The sequence below is a fragment of the Notolepis coatsorum genome (assembly GCF_963971535.1).
Source record: "Notolepis coatsorum genome assembly, chromosome: 3".
Taxonomy (NCBI): domain Eukaryota; kingdom Metazoa; phylum Chordata; class Actinopteri; order Aulopiformes; family Paralepididae; genus Notolepis; species Notolepis coatsorum.
Window position 1 is genome coordinate 93,925,248 of NC_140167.1, and position 19,635 is coordinate 93,944,882.

Here is a 19,635-nt window from a genome sequence, read left to right on the forward strand (position 1 = left end):
AATCATGTTGTTTATCGAGTTATTTGCAACCGATCGATGTCCAGTGTATCAAGATGGAGTCCCGCTAACGATAGCGAGTGCCCAGACGAAATATGGGAGAGCACAACTTCCGGCGCATCACTTCCTGTTTGGGCGATCCACCGATCGGCCACCAGATGGCGCTCTTGAACCGTTGGAGAGTTGAGAAGGGATCAACAGTATATCTCAAGTGTCCGGGGGAGAAATATGATTTCGATCACCGATTTTTGAAATATTGATATCAAAGACTTGGTACGGCATCTTTGGCAGAATGAGCGTGGCGAGGAAAGAGGTCGTACGGCGGTTTTGGCGACCATAGTGTTAATATCGGAAAAAAAATAAAAACGAACCAAAAACAGTGAACAGGAGGTCTATTTGTATTAAAAACAATAGATTGTTTTTCATTTAAATGTCTGAAAGAGATCAAAAATAAAAATGTCATGATATTTCCATTGCCTTTTTTTTTTTATGTTACTGATTGTGTTAAATGGGCATATAATATCGTCTCATATCGATCGCAGGCACCTGAATCGAATCGTATCGTGGCAGACTTTGTGATATCGGAAAATATCGTATCGTTGTCCAAAGAATCGATATCGTATCGTGATGAAACTGGTGATTCCCACCCCTACTACTGACTAGCGTTAGCTGACTAACGTTATCAAATGTCAATGCGGGAAGACGAGCTAGGTCAGCTAGCTTAGCTTGATAACGTTACTGAGTCTAAAGTTGGTGCTATTCATAATCCAGCAATAATGGCTGCAGACCTGCAAGCAAAGTACAGCAAGTTCCAAGTGCCAAAGGATAAGTCTGAGGCGGAGTTTCAAAAGAGAATTTTGAATATTTATTTTGCATCGAAAATCACAACATTCGAACGTTCTATCTGCCACTAGCTTACAGACTGAGTAGGGTATATCTGCAGTGCTGCAGCCCCATACTCATTGATTAATGATACTAATACAAATATATACAATCACCTGTTGTTGAATAAATACCATTACTTTCTAGTTATTACTAAAAAAACTGTATAACAGTATCTGTAAAAAAAAAAGAAAAAAAAATTATATAATATATATATATATATATATTTTTTTTTAATGTATGCACTGGTATCGGATAAATATCGGTATCGGCCGATACCCAAAGCTTAGGTATCGGAATCGGATCGGAAAGGAAAAAATGGTATCGGAACATCTCTAGTTGACTGTGTAGTTTTGTTTAAACAGTAACGTTAGCTTGGTGGCTAACGTTAGCTCACGAACGATAGCTAGTTAACCAATGCTAGCCAGCCCAGCACTTGCGAAAACGAATACCAAACTGATATCAGACGTTGATATCAGGAGCTATCAGTAGCTAGATAACATTAGACAACGCCTCATGTATTAAACAAAAGTGAATAGACTGGGCCATTTTATTTAATGCTTGTTATGTTGAAAGAGGAGCTCTGCGGTGCTCATGCAGTCGAGTCTTGCTGAAGGGTTTGTTGACATGAGATGGGTCTGGGAGGGGGAGGAGGAGGAGGGGCAATACGTGCAGCAGCAGAGTGTGGCTGTGAGAGAAGAGCGAGTGAGAACTCTGCAGAGAATTGGATCATGTTTTCCGTGTCATCAATCGGTTTTCATGATCGGCGAAAATAAAGCATTATCGGAATTCACCAATCTCATATTTATACTGAATATCGGCCGATACCGATCGCTGGCCAATCGATCGGGGCATCCCTAAACGGAACACATTTGTGATCGGTCACCGTCAACTCCTCTGTGCAAACATTACTGACTTTTAACCCGATTGTGAACCAGATCAAGTGTGTTACCTTTTGTTGTGAGTCGGACCAGAGACATGTTGGATACAATTAAAAGAGTCTCTTTCTAACGTCTCTGTGGCAGAACTGTACTGGACCAAGACTTCACATCTGGATCAAAACCTTCTTCTAACGTCTCTGTGGCAGAACTGTACTGGACCAAGACTTCACATCTGGATCAAAACGTTCTTGTGGAAACGGCCTTGGACACCACAACATCTGTAAGTACAATTATGTTCACATTGTTTTCCACTTATTGCTCCTTCCTTGCAGCAGCGGCGCTCGAAAGGAACTGTTGCGGCTACATGTAGGCTGTCAATAAAAAGGCAGTGAGGGGCTAAACAGAGGAGTATAAACACTGACGCGCATCGTATAATAATTCAGTTCCACATCTAGAGCTGCCGCGATAACCGCATTACCGCGGTATCGCTGTTGCATCACGCTCACCGCAGAGTTAGGCTGAATACCGCGTCACCGCTGTTTTATTATCATAATAATAAAGTTGGCTTGCGGCTTGCGGCTTTGCAGATATACCCTACTCGGTTCCAAGCGACCCTATTGGGTAGAAGTGGTACCAGAAAAGTCATGTGAAACATTGCAGACCACTGACTGGTCAGAAGAGAGACGCGTCACAGTTTGGAGGCTCTGAACAAAAACAGAACGCCGCCATCTTTACTGCCTCGCTAAGGATGCATTTCATTCAGGATTTGTTTGCGACAGAACCAAGTGCAATAAACAAAAGAATGGATTCACTGTGTATTCTGCCTTATTTATTGATGAAACAAAACCGACATCAACCCAATTTACCACCGAGCGGAGAGTTTAGTGTCACAACAAGATCGCTGATGTGTTAAGTTTGTTGTTGTTATTAGCCTAATACTACCGTCAGCCGATATACACGAGAGGTAACGTTAAACCCGGGTTGCTTGGTAGAATACACAATGAGAGGTAACGTTAGCTTTGGCAGAATAGACGCAACGAGAGTATGGTTAATGTTGTTATTGATTGATTGATTGATTTAAACTGTGTTAAACTCTGGCTTGCTGCAAGCCCTCGGACATGGCTAATTGGCTATGCCCATGGAGCTTTCAGTGTACACAAGCGAGCGGCCCCGCCTGCATCCCCACACGGAGACAAACGGAGTAGTACCTGGCTGCAGTGGAAAAGGAACGAAGTACCAGGTGCCTAAAGCGGGTCAAGTCGAGTAGATACTATGCAGTGGAAAAGCGCCATTAGACTAGAGGCAGGCTATAAGAGTAACTACAAAAAAAATTTTTTTTGTGCGCACTGTGCGGTAATAACCGCGGCGGTAGGAAATATTTCGCAAATTTGTGCGGTAAGGAAAATATCAATACCGCGGCAGCTCTATCCACATCCATTTTAAACTATATATTCTTTCACTTAATGAAACACAGTAGGGGAGACTGGGGTAAATTGAGCATAGGGCAAAATTGAGCCACCCCTTGTTTCTAAAACATGGCTAAAGTGGTAAAAAAATTAAATTTTTCACTCATGAAAGTGAATTTAATCTATCATCGGTTTCATGAGGATTGTGTTTAGACCAACATAGATCATTTAACATTTGTTAAATGAGTTGGGATATCTTTTTCTTTTTTTTTATCTACTTTTTCTCCCCATTTTCAATTTTTCTCCCTTCCCCAATTTCGTATTGTCCAATTCTACCCTCTCCTGTCTCGAACGTTGTTAGGCCATGCCTCCCACAAGCCGGCTGCAATGTGGACGAAGCCTTGCATCATGTGTCCCCTCCGGTACTCGAGGAGGCAGCCGTCATCTTTTCACCTGCACAGCGCGATCTCTCAGCGGCGAGGGTCTGCGTGGGAGGGACACGCCGCCCTTGTCGCTTCCTGATTCTACTGCGCAGGCGCACCAACCGACCTGTAGGAGTCGCTGTCCACAACGTCCGATCCCCACTAGGGATGGGAATTGATAGGATTTTATCGTATAGATTCCCTTATCGATTCCTGATCACTTTATAATTTACATAAATAAATTGGAAATGCAACAGAACTAAGCTGGTTAGAATAACAACATGCAACTTGACATTTCTGATTGTCATTTATTGTTGAGCCCCCATGTCAGAAAAATACAAAAACTGTAAAAAATAAAACATTCAATAATCAACATAAACGCAAAAGCGTGCTCACATTGATGAAAAACAAACCGGTGGATGTGGCTCTCTTAAGCGAAACGCACATTTTAGTGGGAGACAAAGCGACGTTAGCGGACAACACATACCATAACATTAGCCACTCTTCCTTTGGAACGAGAACCCGTGGAGTTGCTATAGTCGTGAAACGGAAATTGAATATTGAATTGAAGGGAGTATGGTCTGATGCAGATGGTCGGATAACCATAGCTAAGATTATACACAAGAATAGGAAAATGGCGTTGGTAGCGGTATATGCCCCAAATCTATACGAAACTAATTTCTACACTGCACTCACTAGGGAAATGTTAAACCTTCCAGAATACTCATTTATAATTGGTGCAGATTTTAATGCCATTTGGGACCCTGGGCTAGATAAGTCTTATCCCAATTTTTCCAATGAACAAAAAAAGTCATCTAAAGCGTTAAAGGAATGGACAAAGAATACAGGTGTAAATGATCTATGGCGATCACTCAACCCCACAACCCGGAAGTACTCCTGTTGATCAGCAAGACATAAAACACTATCCAGAATAGATTATGTTTTCGCAACCCCGAGGCTATTTGATAACTGAAGTGGAGATGGTACCCAATGCATTATCAGATCACTGTTATTTACTTCTAATAGGATCATTTGGTGTACTATCATCCCGGGCCCCAAGATGGCGCTTTAACACGACACTGCTGAATAACAAGGAATTCATAACACAACTCAAAGAAGCTCTTTCGGTATTCCTACCAGAGAATGTGAACTCGGTTCCGGACCCTAGAATATTATGGATGTCGGTAAAGGGAATGATCAAGGATTTCACTGATAGCTTTTCATCCAAAATACGCAAGAATCGATGCTCAAAACTGGCGGAACTAGAAACGCTTTACTCTACGTTATTTACTTCTTTACAATATAACGACTCGGTTCGACTGGAATCTCAAGTTAATTTACTAAAAATAGAGATCAACGCCATTTATAAACAACAATCTGAAGTACAAATACGTAGCACAAGACAACAGCATTACTCTCAAGGCTCCAAACCAAGTCACCTACTAGCTACGTGATTAAGAATTAATGCAAAATTTGCAGATATAACCTCCATTAGAGCACAACAAGGACTTATAACAGACACCAAAGAAATAAACGCGACATTCAAAGAATTCTACTCTAACTTGTATAAATCAGAAACAACCTTTGATCAAAACAAAATGGACACATATCTTAATCAAATTAACCTCTCCAAACTTACAGAGGATGATGCTAAACAGCTGTCCTGTTCATCCTGTCCTGGTTTGAGAAGTGCATGCAATGCACGCTCAATATGAGGAAGCCAGCGTGTGCCTTTGACGCTGGAAGGGTTACTGATATACTGATATATACTGTTTGTTTTTTATTTTATTTTTATATTGAAATGTTGAAGAGGAGATGTTGCAGTTGTTGCACAGTCATAAATGAAGCACTTTTTTGCAGGAGATGTTGCAGATGTGGCACATAAATGAAGCACTTTTTTTGAAAAGTATACTACTTTTGCAATGCAGTTAAAGGGGAACTATCTTATAAATGGCCTTTTTCAGTGTTTAGCATTGTTTCCTAGCTATGTGGACTTATATTAATATGATCTATGTCTCTAATTCTCATATTGGCGCATTCTTCCAATTCTCCTCTCACAATATTCACCCTCACTGAACTGAGGCCCCGTTTAGACGGAAACGCTAGCAGGTGAATCCGCAAAAATATTTTTTCGGATGTGCATTTCGTTTATACGGAAACAGCGTTTTTACGGGGTGAAACCGCAAAAAAGTTAGACTACCTTCCAGGGTGGAATTCCTAGAAAAGCTAAACCTTTGCGCTCTCATCTAAACTGTCAAACCGCATAAAACGATGACGAAAGGGTTGTCACGGCTCTGGTCGCGCGTACTGCTTTCATCACAGGCATGCGCCAGTAGCCTAGAAGCGTAAACAAAGCATGTCTGATTCTATCCATGGCGATCACCTGAAGGCTACATTGGCAGTACTTTTAACCCTTTCACTGCCACACGACAGAAGGTTAACCCTTTACTATCACACAACCGGCTGTCGTGTGGCAGTGAAAGGGTTAAATACACAAGAATCTGTCCCGCGGCGTGACTGGACCCAATGTCTGTGAGTGACTCTGCTTTGGTCCAATCACATTCCCCATCCACAGTCTGCGAATCAGAGGCAGAGTAGGGCGGGTCTTCACAGCACGTCATGTGACATATGCGCCAATCGTGTGACAGCGGGGCTCCGTCGTTACAGCCTCGTCTGCACGGAGAATTCCACCCCAAAACGCTTGTCTAAACGCAAAATTAAAAGTGAAACCGCAAGACGACTTTTGCGGTTTCTGTTCAGACTTCCATCCCAAAACGCTCGTCTAAACGTAGCCTGAGTCATCTGAAAATGTGCTGATTTGTGATGTCAGAGAGACACCGCTGCATGATAATCAGCTGAGTTTCCACACAGTTCCCACTGTGGTTGGAGCCCAGGCTCAAAACGGCTTAAGATCTTGAGGTAGAAAAATGCTGTTTTTGAGTACTTGATTAGAAATACAAAACAATGAATTAAAAAAAATAAAAATTACAGAGGTGTTCCATAAACCCACAGGAATTGTGTAAAAGTGCCCAAATAGTGAAAGAAATAGTCAAATAGTTCCCCTTTAAATAAAAGTTGTGAAAATGTGGTTGCGTGTTGTGTCAAGTGTACATATATTCATAGCACGGGGAGGCGCCGTGGCAGTCCGGCCCCTGGCCTTTTGGGTTTCTGACAATGTGGCCCCCTGAACAATTTAGTTGAATAGCCCTGCTTTACATAGTTTACAAGCTTCAACGTTTTATTCATCATCTAAATGTGGCAATCCAAGCTTGATATGCAACATTAAATGAATGACCTTCTGTGTTAAGACTGTTAGTAAGCCAGTGTAAAGTAAACGGGCATTAAAGCGTTCCGTCTTGAGACGGATTTCAGTCAATTTGATTCGGAGTTCCGTCAATTTGATTCGGAGTCTGACGGATTTCTCGTCAATTGGCTACCTGGTATAATATGATTTGTAGATGCATACAGATTTAAACTAAATTGAGCCAATCAGAGGCGTCAAATATCATGAAATGGGGAATTTTTTTCCTACTGCGGCCGCGCCAAGCAGAGTCATTGGCGAGCATTAATGGCAGGACGCACGGGTCGCACGCAGTGACTCGAGAGACAGGATTACGCTAATAGTTTGTCGTCGGAAATGTATAATAATCGCAAGATACATTCAGACTGTTGGATCTAACTAAATGGATTTATGGACACATTTATGCCCGGACCACACAGCTTACTGAAGGGTTAGTGGCGGCGCGACGGCTCTACCGGTGAGTCTCAGCCTGTTGTTATGATATGAAAATGTAATTGTAGTGCTGTCAGACCCTGATATCGGTTGTCTTTTCCTTTTAGCTAACGGTATTAAATAAAAATATACAGTGGAGGTTAAAATAAGAATATGACTTGCCTGTTCAGTCACGAGATGTTTTTTATATGACGCACCCCGCGGGATTGACTTTACCATAAATCGTAGGCTGATATACGCTACATTCTCTTTGAACATATACATGTTACAGGACAAAAGTTATATATTTAATCACTTTTATTCTTTTAAACTTGGTCTGATCGACTTTCAGCATACATAGACAATGAACAGGCAGGTAGATCCAGTAGAAGAAACGCATTCACACCATTAGGCTATTAGGCTATGTCAAGAAAACACATGTGCACAAATCCTGCATTAGGCCTACTTTAGCGGACAAAACCCAAACAAAACTTATTTCTCACGCGTTGATCTACCTCTGATACTCATCGGAGCCCATATGAGCATGGAAACTTCATTTCCGTTTAGCTAGTAATGCTATAAGCATGGATGCGTGCATACTAAAAAAAGGCTCTGATGTGTCGGAGGTAGATGAATGCATGAGAAATAAATGGAGATGGGCTTGGCTCTACGAAATTGGGTATGATAACAAGCCTTTTAGTTCATGGTGCAAAAAACTAAAAGAGCCAGGTGTGTTTTTGCAACGTATGCCACAGGAAATTACAGTATGGCAGTAATGGGAAAAGGGTGCTAGCTCGCCATCAATCAGTAGCTAGCCACAAGACTTGCATTCACGCTCTCCAGCACACAGCCTCCCTGCCTAGCGCGACAACTACAACAGTAGGGTCACAGTCGGGACAGTAGGCTACAACACAGTGGTCTGTAGTCACAGTCAGGACAGTAGGCTACAACACAGTGGTCTGTAGTCACAGTCAGGACAGTAGGCTACAACACAGTGGTCTGTAGTCACAGTCAGGACAGTAGGCTACAACACAGTGGTCTGTAGTCACAGTCAGGACAGTAGGCTACAACACAGTGGTCTGTAGTCACAGTCAGGACAGTAGGCTACAACACAGTGGTCTGTAGTCACAGTCAGGACAGTAGGCTACAACACAGTGGTCTGTAGTCACAGTCAGGACAGTAGGCTACAACACAGTGGTCTGTAGTCACAGTCAGGACAGTAGGCTACAACACAGTGGTCTGTAGTCACAGTCAGGACAGTAGGCTACAACACAGTGGTCTGTATTCACAGTCAGGACAGTAGGCTACAACACAGTGGTCTGTAGTCAGTCAGGACAGTAGGCTACAACACAGTGGTGTGTAGTCACAGTCAGGACAGTAGGCTACAACACAGTGGTCTGTAGTCACATAAGGACAGTAGGCTACAACACAGTGGTCTGTAGTCACATAAGGCTGGGGTTTCCGTTGTCCGGTAATTACCGTTTTTTTACCGGGGAAATCTGTTGAAGTCCGACATATTTAAATATCTCCGGTCATAATGTCCTGTGAAAATAATTCCCTCTAAGCACAATTTGAATTGTATTAAAATAGTTACATTTGTTTCATTGTTGCTTCACCAAGCAGGTCTAATAATGACCGATGAGTCAGCGGGAGCTTGGTGCTGGATTTGCGAGAGCATGCAGCTGCAGAGCCGCAGAGCTCACAGAGCTGTGCCCGCACAGTGCAATACTCCAATTCAGCCATTGGCAATTCAGCTGTTGGGTGGGTGGCGCTGCTGAGCAGTCCCCAGACCGGACCTGAAAGCACCGCTGGCTCTGCAGTTGCTCGTTTATCGCTTCGTTGGGACTGGGAGGCGGAGATAGTCATCACGCAAACCCACAACAATGTTGTCATCTCTCTCTGCGAAATTTCTCAGTTCTTCGCTTGATATAATTAATACAAATGTCCAATATAACGGAATTCGTTAGCTCATAAAAATGTGATTATAACAGACTGCTGTTTATTAATGTCGGGCCGACTGCCCACAGAGACACCTATTTGATTTTCAAGTCGGCAGCAGCACGGAGTCTCGAGGGACTTATTTTATTTGGAATATATTAATGACTGTATATACGCAAAAGTAGCCTAGTTTTAAGTTAAAATATTATAAATCTACATGCCTTGAGGATGTCATTCTTTATATAGCCTGCCTATCAATTGTTTTTAAGCTCAATAAACTCTGACCGGAATTGATCCCATTTGTCCGGTAGATTGAAATCTTGCAGGACACGGAGACCGGCAACAATATTTTCGAACGGAAACCCTGACATAAACACAGTAGCAACACTGCGGTCTATAGTCCAAAGACTAGAAGAACCTCTGGATTAGGGCTGCAACTAATGACTATTTTGGTAGTCGACTAATCTGCCGATTATTTTTTCGATTAGTCGACTAATCGAAAACCAATGTAAACAACAAAAAAAAAAAATTAAAAATGATATTATTAGTAGTGGTGGTGGTGTTAGTAGTGGTGGTATTGGTGGTGTTAGTAGTGGTGGTGGTGGTGTTAGTAGTAGTGGTGGTGGTGGTGGTGTTAGTAGTGGTGGTGGTGTTAGTAGTGGTGGTATTGGTGGTGGTGTTAGTACGTGTCTTACTCTGATCGCTGTGTGTGAGTGAGAGGAGTGTGTATGTGTGATGTCCAATGTGTGTGTGTCTTACTCTGATCACTGTGAGTGAGAGGAGTGCGTGTGTGTAATTATAATGTATTGTGTGTGTCTGTCTGATCATCATCATCTCCTGCAGGGGAAAACACAGTACACACCATTTACTATTTCTTTAAATTGCAGTGCAGGAACGTGAGCATATCGACATGCTCTGGAGTGAGGCTGGCCCGCTTCTTTGAGGCGATGTTCCCAGCTGCTGAGAAGAGACGCTCAGAGGGAGTGGAAGTAACTGGAATGCACAAGTATGACTTGGCTTGTGATGCAAGGGTTGGGTACTTTGCCTCATTCAACTTCCACCAAGACAGGGGATTTTCTGTCTTTGAGATGGGCTGCTCTCCGAAGTACATCAGCACTTCGTTAATGATCGCTTGTGTGCGTGCATCCTGATCATTGCTCTCAGTGTCACTGTCTGTTGACTCACTTCCAAGCAGTGAATCGAGAGCTGAAACAGACCTAGTTGTCTCAGCTGAGGCTGTGGCATAATTGTCATTAATGTCAAGTTGAACAACAGCTTCTTCATTCCTACTCCTAGTGGACTGTAGGACCAGGGCTTGTAATTTATTCTCAACAGTGAACCTCTCCTCTGGTGTCAGGAATTTCGGAATCGTGGGTCTAGTGCAGATGCAATGATCGTTTTGCTTGGGTCATCATCTTTGATGGCAAGCTCTGTTGACCAGCGTGTAGTGGTCGCCACTGAAGCAGCCGCCTGGAAGGCCTGCACAGGAGCTGTATCATAGGCAGTGTGGGTGGACTTCAGAAGCCCTCTGACTAGAGGAGGCAGGGCGGAGACGGTCACATAGTTTTCACCACTCAGGTAGACAGTGGCACATTCAAAAGCTTGGAGAGCTTTGGCCAGTTCATCTCTGTGTTACTGCCGGGTCAGACAGAGTCGCAGTCAGTGGCCATCTCTGTTCCAGCAGGCGAGTCACCATGTAATAGGTGCTGTTCCACCTGGTAGAGACATCTTGGATAAGTTTGTGTTCCGGGGTGCCCATCTGTTTCTGCTTTATTTTCAGCTTGCTTGAAGCCAGTTCACTCCTTTTAAAGTGCTCGACGAGACACCTCGCTGCTCCTAGTGCTCAGAGGCTGTTTCAGTGCATGATTGATCACCAACTGTAATGTGTGGCCTGCGCAGCAGATGGACACCCATCCATGTTTTTTCTCCAAGATGCCAGCAGCCAGCAGGACATTGGCGCCATTGTCATGAACAACCGCCACAAGCTTGCTTGGAGGGATCTCAAACCTTTCCACAGCCTGCTCAATCCATGTAGCAATGTTGGTCCCAGTGTGCCGTTCTTCGAGTGGCATGGTTGTGAGGCAGAAGCTATTGAGCTTCCAGTCATCACTTATAAAGTGACAGGTGATGCCAAGATATGCCTCTGTCGCAACACTGGTCCAGGCATCAGTTGTCAGGGCAATCTTGTTCTTGTTTGCTTTAAGAGCAATTTTAACCTTAGCAAAAGTATCTTCATACTTTCTCTCCATGAGCTTTGTAAAATGAGTTCTGGAAGGTAAGGTGTAACCTGAATGGAATGTGGTGACCATCTGCTTAAAGCCCTCATCTTCAACCATCGATAATGGTCTCATGTCTTTAACAAGCATGGTGAGGATGCTCTCTGTGAAGACTCCAGCCATTTGAGGGGTGCATGAGCCTCTCTTCAGGACAAACTCATCCACACGTGTTTGCTTTGCCCTACAATAGAAAAAGAACAAAAAAAACAGAAAGCTGTATTAATTATCATCAGAATTTGTAGGCTATAGTATCAGACTATCAGTTTATTTTTATTAATTATAGTCAGCCTTATATATACCTAGGCTAGAATTAATAATATTGAGATGCAATATCTATGTTTTCCCACTAGAGGGAGTTATCGCTTAAGGGATATTATTTTGTGGACTACAGACAGAGTGACTACAGATATATACGTGAGGTATTTCCGTATCCGGTTGGTCGGCATAACAAACGAAACTAAAAGTGAAGCAGCGCCAGCAACGCTGTAACCTCACCTGTACTAACTACTAAGCATGGCGCTGTTTAACGTTACTTACAACATACAGCAGCAGCGCAGCCTCTATAAGCCTCAGCAATAGAGTTCGCATAGCAAGCATTATATCCATATCCATGAGACGTTCTGTTTTCCAACGTAAAAAATACAATACTATGGCTAACTACTCTAGAACTTACCCATGTTCCGACGACGTCACCGTGGCTCCGGGGTGCTTTCGTTTTAGATGTTTGTGCATCGCCGTGGTGCTGCTGTGAAATGCCAATTCCACCTTGCATAATCGGCATTTAACAGTTTTCTTCGGTTTGTCATCTGTAAAGAATTCCCACACCTTTGATGCCCTCGGTCTTGTTTTTTTTAATTCATCTCCTCCGTCTTTCTCTCTCCCTTCCGCCATCTCATCTCCTCTGTCTTTCTCTCTCCCTTCCGCCATCGGTCATTCTTTCTTCTGCAGTGAAGTTCTTACCTGCAGGCTGCGCCGTTTTGTACCAGAATGCACTGCAGTCAGACAATGGAAACTATACTGCCCCCAGCAGTTCCTGTAGTGCATTGCAGTTACAAATGAACATTTGCGCATTGCAGTTACTTATTATTAATTGTTATTGTTTTTAATGACTAATCGACGCAACAATATCTCGTCGACGATTTTTCATAATCGACATCGTCGATTATGTCGACTAATCGTTGCAGCCCTACTCTGGATGCAGAAGACTTGTGGATTAAGTACAAGACACATACATTTGAAATCTATATTTTAGGGATGCCCCGATCACGTTTTTTGACACCGATCACCGATCGTCGTGAGCCATATCGGCCGATACCGATCCGATACCGATCGTTTTTGATTAAAAAGAAATTAAAAATTATTTTATATAATTTTTTTTTTTTTTTAATAAAATATATATATTATATAATTAGACTTGTACTTGTATTATCTGCGAGACATCGCCACCACGCAACAAGTCAAAATGCTCGCTATCTGCAAACAGCTCCACTGTCTGTGTGTACTCTAGTAGCCTCCAGCTACCAAAAAGGATTCTCCGGCGCTGCAGCGGGACCCTATTGGTAACGTTATGCTTTGGTCATTTCACATTCAGCAAGCCCTCAGCTCGAATACGCATTCAATCAATGTTATAAGACATTGATATCAGGAGCTATCTGTAGCTACTGCTAGCCGGCTAGATGACGTTAAGACAACTATTTAGTTCAATCGGACATTTCGTTTTGAACAGTGAATTAACGTCAGCTAACGCGAGCTAACGGAGGTATCAACATGCACTACAAGACTTGCTGGAGCATTTGTTGATATCAGGAGCTATCGGTAGCTAGCCGGCTAAATACCGTTAGACAATGCCTACTAAAAGTGAATAGTTGACTGGGTAATTTTGTTTAAACAGTAACGATAGCTAGGTAGCTAACGTTAGCTCAGGTCGAATGCACTATCTAGACTCGGCAGAGGAGGTCCGCCTCCTCTGTGTTTACAAACTCTACACGGGTACGGGCGGGGCTAGGGAGGAGGAGCAGTTTGCAGGTCCTGTGCGTCTGAGACAAGCGAGTGAGATATCCACTTGATCAGTTTCCGCGATCGGCGAATATGACTAATTATCGGAATTCTCCGATCGCATATTTATACTAATTATCGGCCGATAACGATCGGTGGCCGATCGATCGGGGCATCCCTACTATATTTTATGTTATGCATGCATAAAACCCAGAATTAGGAGTTTTCTGTATAAGCTGCACTTTTTTGTTGTAAAATTGCATTATGCATTATTAAAGCACTGTTTCCCTTGTTTAGTTCCTTGTTCAAGTCATAAGCTTGTTCAGTTGTCGCAATGTACTGTAAATAAAAACGTGCACTGAAAAGTTACAGTATGTAGATTTATTTATTTGTATGACAAAGTCAGAGTCAACCCTTGCAAAGTATCAGTTTTATTTAATGAATTGAAAACAGCATTGATATTACGTAAAAGCAAACTGGCAATAGAAAACATGTTCAAAATAATCTAGTTCCCTTAAAACGCTAACGCTATTAAAAAAATATATACAGTGGAGGTTAAAATAAGAATATGACTTGGCCTGAATAAAAGTTCAGTCAGGAGATTTTTTTTGCTTTAATCCCTGAGTAAAGTAAAGATATTGAGCATAGATTTGTAAAATGTGCAACCATAGTTTCACCTAGTCAGTGGTATGTATGACGTATTCTTCGTATGGCTGCACGTACCGTCTATGTTGTAGGTGTGTGCCTATGTGTGGATGCGCGTGCGCCGTAGCATTGAAATGGATGGATATTTCAAGGGTAACATGGTGATTTGTCTGTAGTACTGTATGTATGTGTTTAGTTATTAGCCTCGTTGTGGGGATCCTTTTTGGCTGACATCACTCTCTACAAGCCTTCTATTTTTAATTCTACTTGGGTAAAATCTGAAACTTGCTGGACGGTACGTGAATTACTTAGTTTAATATATATTATTATCCAGTGGTGAATTCTCAGTGCTAGGCAGGTGCTGTCACACGCAGAGCGTTCCATGGAGTCGGGACATCGGACCCTGACATTACCCATGAGGCAATCGCACCCAAGGGGGGACCCCGACAGAAAGGGCCGGTTTGATACGGGAGAAGCTGACATCATACTAGGTGACAAAGGCTCCCCCACTGAACATCCCTCCAGCATGGACTGCTGAGGAATTGTTCTACAGCTGGACATGCAAGGTGTGAGGCCCCCACACTGCCCGATAGGGTGGGTTCCTACACACCGTAGCCCTGCAGTGATATTACTACCACCCAAATCACGCGCGCCTGCCAGACCATTGCCGGCCTTCCGGGAGTGGGAGGCACTAACGTGATACCCGGTCTGGCGAAGGCGAGGTCGGGTCAACCCGCACTGTTTGCCTCAAGAGGTCTCGAGCCCCCCTGCTGACAACCTTTGTAGTTGACAGACGTAACACCAGGCTCAACCAAACACAGACGCAGAACGTGTGGCGTGGGAGCCGCTTGACAGCACAACATTCTCACGGACAGACCCAGTTTCAGCCATCAACTGGGTGTCAGCCCCTGTCCCCATGAGAAGCTAAATGTGGGGCCGCTTGCGCTTCATTGAAGACACGCGACCCGCAACCAAAGGAAACAAATCAGAGCCCTTATCCCGCTGGTGTTGGGGGGGGGGGGGGGGTGGTGGGAGTGACCGGAGAGCGAGCTGCACACAGCTAGACGGCAAAGTTTTTTTAGGGCGTGCTCATCTAATGTAGCTGAGCTGTCGGCCTTGCGGTCACCTGTTGACGTTGTGCCCAGGGTACCTCAGGCGGGGGAAACATGTCCGCTGGTTGAGGGTGTGAGGCGGTGTGGGGCCTAGGTCAAATACCGCCCGCGCTCCTGCGGAAAGACCAAAGTCCCTCTGCGGAGAGGGGAGCCCTGAGGAGGGAAAAGACTTCTCACCCCCTCAAAGGGAGACTGATCCAACCAAGATGTCTGTAAACAAGCGTTGACTGCATCCTAGCCCTCCCTGTGGTTATAGCTTGCGGCTAGGTCAAAGCTAATAACGTCAAAACCTTGCACGATGTTTCGACGTCGGCTGGCCTTCAAGGCCCCGCCACCAGACACCATTTTTGGCAGAAAAAACAGCAATTCGAACAATGTTACTAATCGCTGCTAATTCTATACCGTGGCGGTATAGGCTTAACAGCCCACCAGCCACCTGCCGGGCCGACTCACCTCATGGCGTCGGCCGGGCGGGGCACCGTTCCAACATGCTAGATGCAAAGGACTGATGCCACCTGCTTCACAAGCACGGAGCACCAGTGGTGGTTGCAACCAGCAACCTCCACTGTGGTGTGCACCCATGAAGGGGTAAATGAATAAATGAACTAAAACTCCACCAACACACTGCAGAATGGGCTAGCCCATACACAGTGTTAAGGGGATGCAGACCAGAGAAACACCAGTCCCGCACATAAGTCATAGATTCACAAAAAGCACACCAGCCCTAGGCCTCAGCCCATCCACCTGAAAAGGTAAACAAGCCCCCGTCAAAACTCCCAACAGTAGACACCGATTGACCGTCAGCATGAATGGTTAAGAGGAGGGAAGACCTTTTAAAAAGACATCCCTCGGCGGGGAATCAATGGAACAGTAACCCAGCATCGTAGCATTAGCATTATAGCATAGCGTTAGCCGCACGCTCCAGGATAGACGGGAAAACGACAACGTTTACCCAGATATGCCGCCCCTTGCTCCAATACACAACTTGTTGTCTCACGGGACAACGAGCAGTACCACAAATGCCAGCATTGATGCCTGGTGGCGCAGGCCCTACCTGAGCGCGATTTAGCCCGACAGCTAACCGTCGCGCGACGTCCCTCGATCCGCTGTCAGAAGACGAGGAAACTCCAGGACAGGCCCGACGCACCGTCAGAATGTGCCGAGAAGATTCCAGGGGCTGGCAAATCTCTGGTGAAAACCCAACATTGTTCAATTTCTCTCTGCATTTCATAACAGCTAGTTCATGGAATGCACTACACGTCCATGATGGAAACGAAAAAGAGGAGGGTCGAGTATGACCATGTCCGGTGTCTTATAGGGGACACTGGGGCGGGGCCTGGTCAAGTGCATCCGGTGCATTGTTTTCGTTAATGAAGTACAGTAGGTACTGGAGATGAGGTATATCTCAGTATGGCGAAGAGCGAGACGCGATTGGCCAGTACGCTATATAACGTACCTCTTCACTAGGGGTGGGAATCACCAGTTTCATCACGATACGATATCGATTCTTTGGACAACGATACGATATTTTCCGATATCACAAAGTCTGCCACGATACGATTCGATTCAGGTGCCTGCGATCGATATGAGACGATATTATATGCCCATTTAACACAATCAGTAACATTTAAATCAACAAAAAAAAGGCAATGGAAATATCATTTGACATTTTTATTTTTGATCTCTTCCAGACATTTAAATGAAAAACAAATAGACCTCCTGTTCACTGTTTTTGGTTCATTTTTTTTCGTCTTTTTTTGATATTAACACTTTAATCGCCAAAAACGCCCTATGTCTTTCCTCGCCATGCTCATTCTGCCAAAGACGCCGTACCACGTCTTTGATCTGTTTACATCTTTTTTTCATTTTCCCAGTCTGAACTTCACCGCAGAGCTTTTGGACTTGAGTTTGAACCGGAAACTGCATTTCCTCTCAAATTACACTAGGTGGCAGTGTCCCCCTATTTTCTAACACTGTATCCCAATAGAATGATATTGCAGCCTACAATGAAGCTGATCTTTGATTGGCCAGCATACCTGACCGCAGGTATAAGAGTTTACGCCGTCCCAGAATCGACGAGGTTTTGTTGGGGAGAGAGATGGAGAGAGATAGATAGAGAGATGGAGAGAGAGATTGAGAGAGATATTAATTGAGATCAGCGTATAGTCGTATAGTTATAGTTTTATACAGTATTAGTAGTAGTATCAGAATAATTGTAAGGTTTCAGCTGTGCTTTAGAAGTACCTAGTCGTGCTAACTAGTAGTACTATTGTGAGGGATTAGTGCATAGTCCAGGTAGTATATTGTAGTAGTAGTAATAGTAGTTTGATCAGTTAGTTGTTCCATTTAGATTATTATTTCAGTATGAGGAAACGTAGTGTAGGTAAGAAACGTGGGGACAGGCCGACGGAGGATCGGTTTGTCCAAACCAAGTTGACGTTTGGACCTGTTGCAGCGCCAACGACGGGCCGTTGGTAGCTCCAACCGGGCAGCGCCGTGAGACCGTCGCTGGGCCCAGCGGCGTGTCTCGCCCCGGGAGCGTATCTCCCCGTCGCAGTTCGAGGAAGAGGAAGGTGGCTGTGCAGACAGCGTCTTCTTCAGACTCATCGGACAGCGATTCAACTGTTCATGAATCGGACTGCAGCGCCGATTGGAAACCACCAGGTAAGGTCGTGTTGATGTGGATGTGATTGTGTGTGTGAAACGTGTATATTTGATAATGCTTTACCTAACGCTAATGGATTCATTGTATACGGTACTGTCCATGTGAATATGTAACGCTAGTTCGCCAACCAACGCCGGTATGTATTGATTATAGATCAGGAGTCCTCCGACGACGACCTTGATCTTGGTAGGAGATGTGACCGTGGTAAGTGTACAGCACATTTTGATGCATGTTCATATTTATTTCAGTGTATATTCGCCGACCAACGTTATCATTTATTTATTATAGACTCTGATTCATCTCATGACGAGGGCCTCGGTGGTGGTCGGCGAGAGCAGGGTGAGTGTAGAGCTCATTTTGACGAATGCAATGTGAATATTGTGTATATACATACAGGGTCAAATCGATGAAGTATACTATCGTGTAAATGTGTTATTCAACTCAAAACAGCTAAATTATTGGAGATTAGATCGTCCTATAGGCCTTGATTTACATGTGGTCTCTACATGTGCTCTGCATCTATATGGGGGGGAGGTCATGGCCTTGTTGTACATCAATAGAAGTACATCAAATAGAATACAGGTTCAAATCGATGAATTCGTGGACAATTGTTTTATTCAACTCAAACAGCTAAATTATTGGAGATTATATTCAGTGTAATTCCAAGTTTTGTATTTTTTAAATTAGTTCTAAATCTACATGTGCTTCAGCCATCTGTGTGGGGAGGTCATGACTAGGGATGGGTACCTTTCACATTTGAACCGATACCGGTACCGGTACCTGTGAATCGATACCGGTACCCAACGGTACCTTTTTTCGGTACTTTAAAAAAAGAAAAAAAAAAAAAAAGTTATTATTTTATTTTTTTTTACTTTTTTTTTTTTTTTTTACTTTTTTCTTTTCGTGTCAACGTTCACACGCACAATATATGCTTACCTAGGATTTGACTTGATTCAACAACAAAGCAGTCGGAGCAATGACGAGCCGAAAACTGTCGAAATTTAATTTACCTACACCTCAGTCGTAAAAAAAAAATACAAACTTCAAATAACTACAATTTCGACAGTTTTCGGCTTGTCATTGCTCCGACTGCTTTGTTGTTGAATCAAGTCAAATCCTAGGTAAGCATATATTGTGCGTGTGAACGTTGACATGAAAAAAAAAAAGTAATAAAAAAAAAAAAGTAAAAAAAAAAATTAATTATTATTAATTAATATATGTATGTTTTTAAGCTCGGCTCTCAACGGGACCTCACTAGTGGGATGTATATCTAGTATTGCCTCGCACTCTAGAAGCATTACCAAAAATTACAATGCAACATGTATAGACTATGGCTAGTTTGAATATAATGATATGGAACACCGGGGGAATAAATAACCAACTTAAACGCAAAAGCGTGCTCACACTGATGAAAAAAGAACATGTGGACATTGCTCTGCTAAGCGAAACACACATTCTAGGGAAAGACATAGGTAAATTAGCGGACAACATATACCATAATATCAGTCACTCCTCTATTGGTACGAGAACTCGGGGTGTAGCAATAGTCGTTAAACGTAAGTTGAATATTGTACTAAAGGGAGTATGGTCTGATGTAGAAGGTCGGATAACTATAGCTAAGATTGAACATAAGAACAGGAAAATAGCGTTGATAGCGGTATACGCCCCAAATTTGTACGAAGAAGATTTCTTCACTACACTAAC

General features: G+C 43.5%; 1 protein-coding gene across 1 annotated transcript in view; it reads left to right on the plus strand.

Annotated features, from left to right (window-relative positions):
- The window catches only part of LOC311225911 (uncharacterized protein), a gene marked incomplete at its 3' end in the record, with an annotated part of 119,816 nt that overhangs the window by 13,062 nt on the left and 87,119 nt on the right, over positions 1–19,635 (plus strand). Inside the window, exon 2 of the mRNA XM_084311302.1 lies at positions 1,905–2,040. The remainder of the gene's footprint in view (positions 1–1,904; positions 2,041–19,635) is intronic.